The sequence below is a fragment of the Aplysia californica genome, unplaced genomic scaffold, assembly GCF_000002075.1.
Source record: "Aplysia californica isolate F4 #8 unplaced genomic scaffold, AplCal3.0 scaffold00471, whole genome shotgun sequence".
NCBI classification, from domain to species: Eukaryota; Metazoa; Mollusca; class Gastropoda; order Aplysiida; family Aplysiidae; genus Aplysia; species Aplysia californica.
In genome coordinates this window covers 181,062-191,819 of record NW_004797741.1, presented here as the reverse complement: position 1 = coordinate 191,819, position 10,758 = coordinate 181,062, and positions in this window count along the sequence as shown.

The following is a 10,758-nucleotide window of genomic DNA, read 5'->3' as shown; positions in this document are numbered from 1 at the left end:
CTTTTGTGAGGGGGAAAAATATTTTTGACATAATGATGAACTCTGCATTTGTTGATGATAACTAATTTCACTTTTTTTCAGCAGAAATGATCAGTAATAACAGAGATACAGTGGAATCTTGATAAAGTCAACTTGCTAAAGTCAACTCTTGGTTACAGTCAACACCTCACTGTAGTCCCGTTCCTTACCTTCTTTGTTAAAGTAATTGTGTTTCTGATACAAGCTTGAGTGTTAAACTTACCCGGTACGTAAAGTCAACAATTTGGGGCTAAATCCTAAGATGAATTCCATTCAAGAAGAGATATTTCGTCTGAGCAAGTGGTGTACACACCTGCAATTACATATGTACTTTGTTCTTTCATTATCTCTTGTTTTGGTGACAACTTCAGAATTATACTCCCTGAAATTGAGATTACATCTTGTTTATTACCAGGTACTTTGTAATTTTGTAGCTGTCATCTTCAATTTTCAATGGCCAGTAGTACAATGGATAAAGTCAACCATGCTCAAAGTCAACACTTTTTTTCTTTCCGGGGAGTTGATTTTATCAGAATTCCACTGTAACCTGTTTTTTTTTTTTTTAATAAAGCGCTTTTGTCATAGACATGAGTCTCAATTTTTTCCCTTTTATTAGCAAGAAAGCGTGTGTATGCAATATTTTCCTTGAATGATTTACTCCAATTGTGAGGCAGCGTGGTGAAATCAAGCGCTCGTCAAAATAATGAAAGTGAAAAAAACTGGCATTTTTCCACAGGTTTGGGAACTTTTATTGAATTTTTTTTTCGCGCTAAACAACTTTTAACAAATTTTGGGATTTTTCAGTTTTAAAGGCTCTCAAGCTATTGAAGTTATCAAACTTTGGCGGCCGTTTTCTCACTAAATTTACCTCTGAAATCAAGTGACCCCACCTCTTTCAATCACAAATATTTCGACTTCTATTCAGCATAGATGAATATTGTTTTCATCAAAAGGAAGGCAAATAGACAGGCTTTAAGATGATATCAATAACTCAGTACACCTCAAAATCAAAACTGACGAGCGTTTGATCCCACCATGTCGTGACACCTATTCTTTTTTAGTGCATGTGCATGTATGTCATGTGTGTACGCATGTTTTTCATGAATATTATGCAATGCACATAGAGCAACGATTGTTTTACGGATTTGCGCGATATATATGTCATATTATTTTTATCATTATAAGCGAATGTAAGAAAAGTGTAAGAAAGGGGGGCGGGTGTCAAAAAGTCCTCAAAAAAGGTGTAAGATTATATTTGAACAGCCCCATATCACACAAGAATCTTACTCGAGGCGGCGACTCTTGAGTTGTGAATGAAAACAAATCCGGAATTCATATTGTATGTTCAACCGCCAAAATAATCAGGAAAGTATCTTATCAAATATCAGTTCCAACTAAAATCAAATTTAACTTTAGATCTGAATACATAAACACAAAGCAAAGAAACAGAGATGGCAGTACTAGATCTATATGTTATAGATCTACCAGTGAGTCTAACTCTTTGGTAGAGCATGACAATTATTATTTTTTTTAATTTCACATTTGGCTGTTTTTGTTAGCCTTTCACGGCCAGGAGCTGGTGTCATAATCGAGGTCACGATCTGATTATAAGACGGCAAAAAGTCGAGGAAAAAAAACAAGCACATGCAGCAGTCAAGATATTATTAGGAGTTAGTTCCGCTTCACATTTGTGAGGTAGACTCGACCAGTGTTAGTTAGCTTACATAATCAGGGCTTGTGATTGATTATAACTGTGGCCCCAAAGGGGTGAACAGGGTATATATGGCAATGAAACAGCTTTGACTGCTATACACATGTTCCCTTCAACTCTATTGGTAGACTTTTCCAGCCTCACTTTAAGCTTACTTAATCAAAGCTTGCGACTGCTTATGGAGTGGCCCGAGAGGGGGGAGGAGGCTATTTCTGTGGCCGTGAAACCGTTTAGAATGTTAGGCATACTGTTCATTGTTGATTACGAACGTCTTTTTACCTTTAATCTAAGAGGTTTACGTTAAAGGATGAATTTGACAGCGACAATGTTTCAAAATTAGGACGGGAAGCAGTGATTATTTGATTATATAGACGCTTCGCCCATGAGGGGGATATAGTGGGAGAGAGAGACCGATGGGGTGAGAGAGAAAAGAGAAAAAGGAGAGACAGACAGGCAGACAGTCGAACGGACAAAAAGACATGCAGTTAAGAAAGAAGACTGATACTGATAGATAGATAGACAGATATATAGATAGACAGCAGATAGATAGATAGATAGATAGATAGATAGATAGATAGATAGATAGATAGATAGATAGATAGATAGGCAGATAGATGTACAATAGCCTGGGTTTTACACAAGGGAGAGGAAGGTTTAACGGGGAAAATGTCAGGCATTTTGTTTCGATCGCCATAATCTCTTGGTCTTCTCCCGTAACAAGGACGAAAAGATTAGTCCTAGGCCCAGATTTTGGCAACAACAGAAAGAAAATCCAAGTGCGTTGAAAAGGGGCAAGAGGAAAGCCTTAAAGAAATAGGTTTGTCCCTTTATTCGTGATAATTAATCTTTGGGGACATAATATTAATGACATTTTCAGTATACGTTTTTGTTTAGAGAGAGGAAAAACGCTTGAAAAATCTAAAGTGCGTGTGGATGGACAGTGGGGAAAGGTCAAAAAAGGGGGGCGCGGGGGGGGGGGGGGGGGGGGGGGGGGGGCGAGATAGGTCCAAACTGAGTCAGAGCAGAAACCGAGTGTCGACAGCACTGTCGACGAGGATGTCGTTGTTGTAGACGTTATTGATGGTGATGTTGCTGTTGTTTTTGTAGTTGCTGCAGCTGTTGTTGTTTTCGGGAAAGTGGTGATGGTGGGTGAAGAGTGGGTACCGATGACAATGAGTGGTATTACGTATTGGCGATAATTTGATTCTTTTGAGAGGGAATTCCACATATGCGGGGCATAGGAAAAAATATTTTTAACCCATCTTCTAAACTTAACTGTGGGCACTCTTTCTTACTCCTCTACCCCCATCATCTCCCTCTTTGTCCTCTTCCCCTCTTTCGCTATCTTGCTCTCTTTCTTGGCACCTCAAGGTTTGTCCACAAACCTTCACAAACGTTCTCAGAAAACAGCAGAATATCTACGCCAAAACAGAAACACCTTTCTTGGAATTCCCGCGTGGCCATCAAAGTGGTATTATTATACCGACCTTGCAGATAGTATCATGTAAAGCTTCTTCTAACCATGTCAAACATCAGAGTCACTAAAGGTTCATTCATACGTAACAGTCGTCCCGTTTCTGCATTTCGTTATCCCTACTTTTATTATTGTAATATTATTCATGATGATGACCAAAAAAATATTGATTATAACAATAATAATAATAATAATATTAATAATAATAATAATAATAATAATAATAATAATAATAATAATAGTAATAATAATTATAATAATAATAATAATAATAATAATGGTAATAATAATAATGATGATGTTGATGGTAAAATAATAATAATAATAATAATAATAATAATAATAATAATAATAATAATAATAATAATAATAATAATAATAATAATAATACTGTTACAAGCGGAAAAAAGAATTGTCCTTCCACTGCAGATCTCACAATTAGCCCCTCCCCCGCCCCCCTCCCTTTTTTTTTAAAGCACAGTCAAAAACCATATGAAACAGGCATGGTATCTTAAGGTCACTGTACTGGTTTACTTCAGACCTCCATTCGGAACTGACTTACTTAATCTACTTGGCACATCAAGAGTCTTCACTCGATGGGGCTACATGTGTGTCGCAAGGACGTAATGCAAGAAAGATGTTTGTTTGTTTGTTTGTTTTTTGTTTTCTTTTAACTTATGTTAAGAAAGAAGTGGTTTGCTGTGGCGTAATGCGAGGAAATGTGTGGAGATCTTTTTCCGTTTTGTTTTCTTTTTACTTGTTTTAAGAAAGGAGTGAGGTGGGGTGTGGCTGTCAAGTTGACTTTTATCCAGAATGGAATCGAGCCGATGGATACGCAGGAATTGATAAACCTCCTTTCAAGAATAGCCCTCTTAGTGGGTCCGCTTAGCAAACCTATTGTGCATTTTGTGATACAAGCACCAAACTTGGCACAAATGTACATTAACATATTTAAATCATTTTCAGATATTGGGCCACTCGGATTTCTCTCTTTATGTCCGCCACATTGAATTTCAAAATGGCCGCCTTTTGAAATCTGCATTTGCGATTATCTCTGGGTCAAATGCTGCTTTTGGCTTCATTTTGGTGTCTAAATGTTTGTTTTTTGGGTCAAGAAATCCAATGGTAGCAATGTGCATTGCGTATTTTTATTAAAGGGTTGCCATTTTGGATTTCAAAATGGCTGCTTTAAATTACTTGACAGCTTCTCGGTCTACATTTGTCGTTATCTTGTCGCCGTCACATGTTTGGAGAAGCCAAACCCTTCACAGGATTCCCTGGAGGATGCCAAGAAGAATCTGTTGCAACCGTTGCTGCTTGCCTTAGTCAGCATGATTTTAGAGGGATTCAGCATCAAGGACCAGATGGCAGACACTAACCCTGCAGCAATTACCGCAGCCTAGATACAGAAGTTTAACAGCGTAAAACACAAGCGAACACGTGGCAACACATCATTCAACTGTGTCAGGCACAGTGTTGCATAGGAGACCCCACTTCCAACATACATTGGGATTATGTTGCATCCTCACACACTCAAGAAGGAATTGTTTAAAAAACTGTCACACCTTGGCCTGAGCATCTCTTATGGTAGAGGGCTCCAGCTCTCAGCACAGATGGGCAACAATGTCTGCCAACAATTTCACAGAGAACAAGTGGTCTGACCTCCAAAAATGCGTTGCGAAGCGTTCACAATTGCCGCTGTGGACAACATAGATCACAATCCTAGTGCAACAACATCAAAATACTCCTTCCACGGTGCCGCTATCTCCCTCGTACAACATCCTTCTTACACTGGTGAAGGAGTAAATCGGAGCATGGTCGTTGCTGGAGAATCTGGGGATGCACGGTCCAAGATTGTCACCCCCTTGCCGCACTATTGTACTGTCACTAGCAGCATCAAGACGTCGTCTGTCCTAGCTTCTGGAGTTGTGTCATTGACCAGAGGAGACTTCAAACAGTAGACTGATGGAGAATACTAATGGTTAGGCAATGCAAAACACGTCCTGTGAGACAACACTGGTACAGTGGACAATGAAAACACATATTAGGCTGAATTTCATGCCAGCCGATGGCCACCAGATGCTAGAACCATCTGCCCCACGTTGCGACAGCAATGACAGCAGCTCATTCCTGCGAGCATCTCATGTCTTGCGCACAAGATGAGCACATCAAGAGACTGCAGCAGCACTGTATATCCTGCAACACCATGCCTACAACCACTAGTGTCTGGGAGAAACCAGTGATGCAGAGGACCTTCCCGCGTTTGAAGACTGGTGTCGCCAGAGACGAGACAACATCTCCCAGTTTCGCTACTGGGCCGCGGTGCTGGAACCAGAACTGTTGGTTCTAGTGTATGTGCATTCTCTCAAGCAGGGATCATTGATGGTGTACCTGGATGCTCTGACAGAGCTGGTCACCTGGTTCCAAGCACGAGATCATACCCACTATGCTAGGAGGATACCAGTGCTCCTGAAGAACATTGTCGAACTCACTACGAAACACCCAGACGTAGCCAGGAAATTCAATGAAGGTCATTTCACAGCTGTGAAAACACAGAGGGTTTTCTCTTTGATCCCGATTAACCAGGCACATAAGCAGATTAATGCCTGCATCTCGTCGCTGGGTGGTTGCAAGACCAGAAAGTGCTAGGGTGGTCGAAGAATTCCAGGACGGGAACCAACACTGGAGACAGCAAACAGCAGACACACGTCATCATGATCAGACGCCAAGTGTACAGGCCTCATTTGTGAAAGATTTTCGCTCTCTTGTCGGTGTCACAGAGGAGATGGGTAACCCATTCGAGGAGGAGAGTCAGGATCTAGTCATACAGGACACAAAGGACATCACACGTCCTTCTGCCGTGGAGACCGTTATGAATGCCAAGATGATTGGCCAAGAGCAGCCCAAGGTTTTCACCAGAGAGTGTCTGTTCTACAGAACAAAAGCAGTGGACAACCCTATTTCTCGTGACAAAGCTGAAGGTATTCAGCACTTCCACTCCAAGAAACAAGAGCAAATGTTAGCAACAGTTCGTCTCTGTCAAGAATGACCGAGAACTTGTAGAACGCCTGTACATTGGCTGGTAGACGAGGGGTGGGAACCTTGTGGAGTTCTTTCGTCACGACAACCAGCCATGTCTCCCTGTACAGTCTGCTGGTGGAAACCTCTTCACTTGTACCAAGAATGATCTCATCATATGCTTGTAAGCAATCTCCGACGCCAAGACAGATACTCCTGTCACTACCTGTATTATTGTTTTTGATGGAGCAGCCATCGTCCAGATGCTGAAGCTGGCTGTATTAAAGACCTTTGAAGTGTATGCTCCTCAGATCTTCATCCCATATGGCAAGAAGCCAGAACTCATTGAGGCACTGCTGCTGGTGTCCTCTGCACCACGTGACATATCAAACAATGCAATGTCCATCATCAAGGTGTTCGTGATCGTGTTGTATAACCGAACCAGCAAATGCACGGACAATGACACGGTCAGGGGGAAACTCTTCGCAAGGAAGAACGATGTGTAGCTGATCCCTCCAACGAAGGCAGCTTTAGAAGAGCGTATCAAAGGGGAGTGTATCGAGGTGGACATGTGTGGGGTCAGATACTTTTGCCAGCACCAGAGCTGCCTCCATCAACCAACTAGGGTTAGTCAAGGACTGGAGGACATTTCACACCATACTGGACCAGCTACTCGAGGCAGCTCACAGCAGCATTGAGCTGGTTTCTTGCAAGTGCCATTTATGGTGTGTGAGGTTCTGCAAATGCAAGAAGGCTGCCTCCTGTGTTTGTGAAGGGGACTGCACATTACGATGAGTCCACAACATACATGTACTTGTGGCAGTGCTGAACTTGTTAACATGACACTGTTTATGTACATGCATCTTCAGTACCGATACCTACTTAGCCTCAGATACCAGACCATTGAAGAATGTCAGTATACACCTAGCCTCAGAAATTAGACCATGTAGCTTGTCAGAATTGCACCTAAGACATTTACAGACTTATGACTTTTACACCCATTTAATATTGTTTCAAAATTGAGTCGATAGTGCCGTAAAACACCTACTCAATCAATCAATCAACATGCTTTCATATAATCATTCTTTTCAAAGTATCGTGTTCAATCTAATATTTTCCTAGATCAATTTATATAACAGAGTGTGAAAGATAACTTTACGTTGAAATTAGTGCCACTGAATTGTGCATTGGATTTGCTTTGTGTATTAGAATTTTAGATGTGTGCATTTGATATAGATTTGTACTTTAGAATTGAGCATTAGATTGTGTATTGGATTGTGAAATTGGTATCATTGGATTCATTGTCCTCAAAAACATACATTTAGACTCCCAAATGAAGTCAATATCAGCATTTGACCCAGAGATAATGGCAAATATAGATTTCCAATGGCTTCTTTTTTTAAATCCACTATTGCGCCTGTTAGTAAAAATACGTAATGTAGATTGTTACTATCGGATTCCTTGACCCAAAAGACATATATTTAGACACCAAAATGAAGTCAATAGAGAGACCCAGAGATAATCGCAAATGTAGATTTCAAAAGGCAGCCATTTTAAAATCCAATATGGCGGACTTAAAGAGAGACATCCGAGTGACCCAATATCTGAAAACGATTATCTTAAAGTACATTTGTGTCAAAGTTGGTGCTTGTATCACAAAATGCACAATCCTTTTGTATATTTGGGCTAAACCGCCCCACTATCTGGAGATTCCGTCAAAAAGTGTAGTCCAGTGTTATAGCAACAAGGTTGACAGGACGGTCGGCCTTGTCACTATTGTTACATTTTAGATGTGTGTGTGTGTGTGTGTGTGTGCGTGTGTGTGTGTGTGTGTGTGTGTGTGTGTGTGTGTGTGTGTGTGTGTGTTTGTGTGTGTGTGTGTGTGTTGGGGGCGGGGTGTGCTTTAAGAGGGGCCAGTCAACAACAAACTACTTGCTAAAGTCGAAAGTCAGACCATGTCGCTACCTAACTTTCTCTTTCACGTAGAGCTGATAGGTTCTGAACCGAACACATAATGTATCCCGTCATCTGTGGTGTAGATGTTAGGCGCTGTCGCACGCAAGAGACCCCAGTTCCAATTCGCGAAAAGGGAGAGATTCTATCGAGGATCTCGGTCTTTCTTGTGAGATTTTGTATCCATCTCAACACAGGTTGGACAACATTAACATACATTTCAGCGTTCAGCGACCCATTCCATGCACGGCTCTTTTCGTCTATGCAGACTGTCAGTTTAACATAAGATAGTCTCAAGGTTGTCTTCATGCAGCTTCTTTCAGGGCTTATTCTTCCTATGTTTGAAGCGCATATTATGTCGCAGTTCTTGCATGTCAGTGACGTGGATAGAAGCTCTGTATTTCCACTGTTTTCCTTTCGTCCTTGGCGCTTCTCGGCCTGGTTGTTTCTGAGACTATTCTCTAGCATTATAGTTCTTTCCTTTACCATTTTCCTCTATGTTTTCCTGTCCTCAGCTATTTCTTCACAGATGCTGACATCTACTCCAAACTTAGATAAGCTGTTTCTGCAGGCGTCTTTGTGCCCCAATTTTGGCCTTCCTCTTGGTCTCTTTTCCTTGGCAAGTTCTCCATAGAGAAGTTGCTTCGGAATCGGGTTGTCGTCCATTCTCTTGACATGGCCCTGCCATCTCAATCTTCTTAAACACAAGATGGTTGCCGTGCTCTGGAGGTTTGCCCGTGCCAACACTTCAACATTGGAGACCCATTCCTGTGTAAGGATAAATCTTAATTCTTATGTTCACGTCCTGGCCCGACCACGGTGTACCCGACGACCCCATCGCCTGCTATTAGTCTTAGTTGAAATGTGAGAGCATGTGCTGATGTGTTTTGTCTTCACTGCTGTACTTTTGTGTATGTAATTGATGTATGGCTGAGAACGTTTTTCCTCAGGTGGTTCGAAATGATTTTTCTTGTGTGTGTGTGTGTGTGTGTGTGTGTGTGTGTGAGTGTGTATGTGTGTGTGTGTGTGTATGTGTGTGTGTGTGTTTGTGTGTGTGTGTGTCCGTGTGAATTATATCCTCAGCTATTACATCATTTGTGTGTGTGTGTGTGTGTGAGTGTGTATGTGTGTGTGTGTGTGTGTATGTGTGTGTGTGTGTGTTTGTGTGTGTGTGTGTCCGTGTGAATTATATCCTCAGCTATTACATCATTAATGTCAAGCGCCAAGAGCATAAATATACCAATATGGGATCGAGTGTTATATGAATACAATTGAACATAATTATAATTATGATTATTATCCATGATGGTAAACACATAGAACAAGGAAGAAGCAAAACAAGTGAATTAGAAAGACAAAGATGATAACAACAACAGATATAGCAGAAAAGAAGCCGAAAACTGAAGATCAACAATGACAACAAAAATGCTCAAAAACATGTTAACTAAATAAAAATTCAATTTTTCTTTTCACAAAAATACCATTTATTCTTGTTCAAAGAGAAAAGAAATTTGCGATCAAACAGCAAACGCGTAAAGGCATCTAAAAGAGAATTTAGTAAAGATGAGGAAAATACGTATTACTAGTAATGAAAATAATATTTTATCGTTTCAGCTATAGCACGGTCAAAATTAATTCGTAACGCAACTTAATGTAAAGTATTCCGTCAACTACCGAACTTGGACTCTCCAGCTTTTGCACAATGGCTTGTATCAATTTTTTTAAACAGATCATTATTTTTGTAAACACCTGTTAGCTATATTCTACATTACTTAATAAAGACTAATTAAAAATCCGAGAGGGTTGCTTCTACAGATTTTAAAAGGTTAACAGCTTTTGTAAAATTGCTTCTAAAAGCAAGTCTTAGTGTGCATGCAAGTGCGTGTGTATGTATGTATGTATGTATGTGTGTGTGTGTGTGTGTGTGTGTGTGTGTGTGTGTGTGTGTGTGCGTGTGTGTGTGTGTACGTGTGTGTACGTCGCCACAATCAAACACTGTCCTTTTCTGCTTAACTTAACTAGCTTCTTGATATTCCGTATATATTATATTTCCACTTTTCTGGACATTATTCTCTGGGACGATGATATATTTCTTTACTTGTGTGTGTTTATGTGTGTGTGTGTGTGTGTGTGTATACGTGTGTGTATGTGGGTGTGTTTATGTATGTGTGTTTGTATATATATATATATTATATAAATATATATATAATATATATATAATTGTGTCCCTGCAGGTCAATATCAGTCATATGATGAAAATTTCAAAGCTGAGTTAACATTATTTTTAAAAACTATCACCTTTTCCCCACAATTTAAAACTAGAATGAAGTAAATATGACGATATTTGGCGAAAATACAGAACTTTGAATTGTGCGAGGTGAGGAAACACGAAAAGGAGAAAATAGCCTCCGAAGTTGAGAAACATGTTTCCACAGCAATTGGGGTCTTAGAATTGAGATAGAGACTTGAAATTTAGCAGTTATCTTGGCTATGCTACGACAAGGTGACATACAGAAAAAGAAAACTATGGACAAAACAAAATTTCGACGAGAATGGACTTCACGTCAAATGTAACAAAATATTA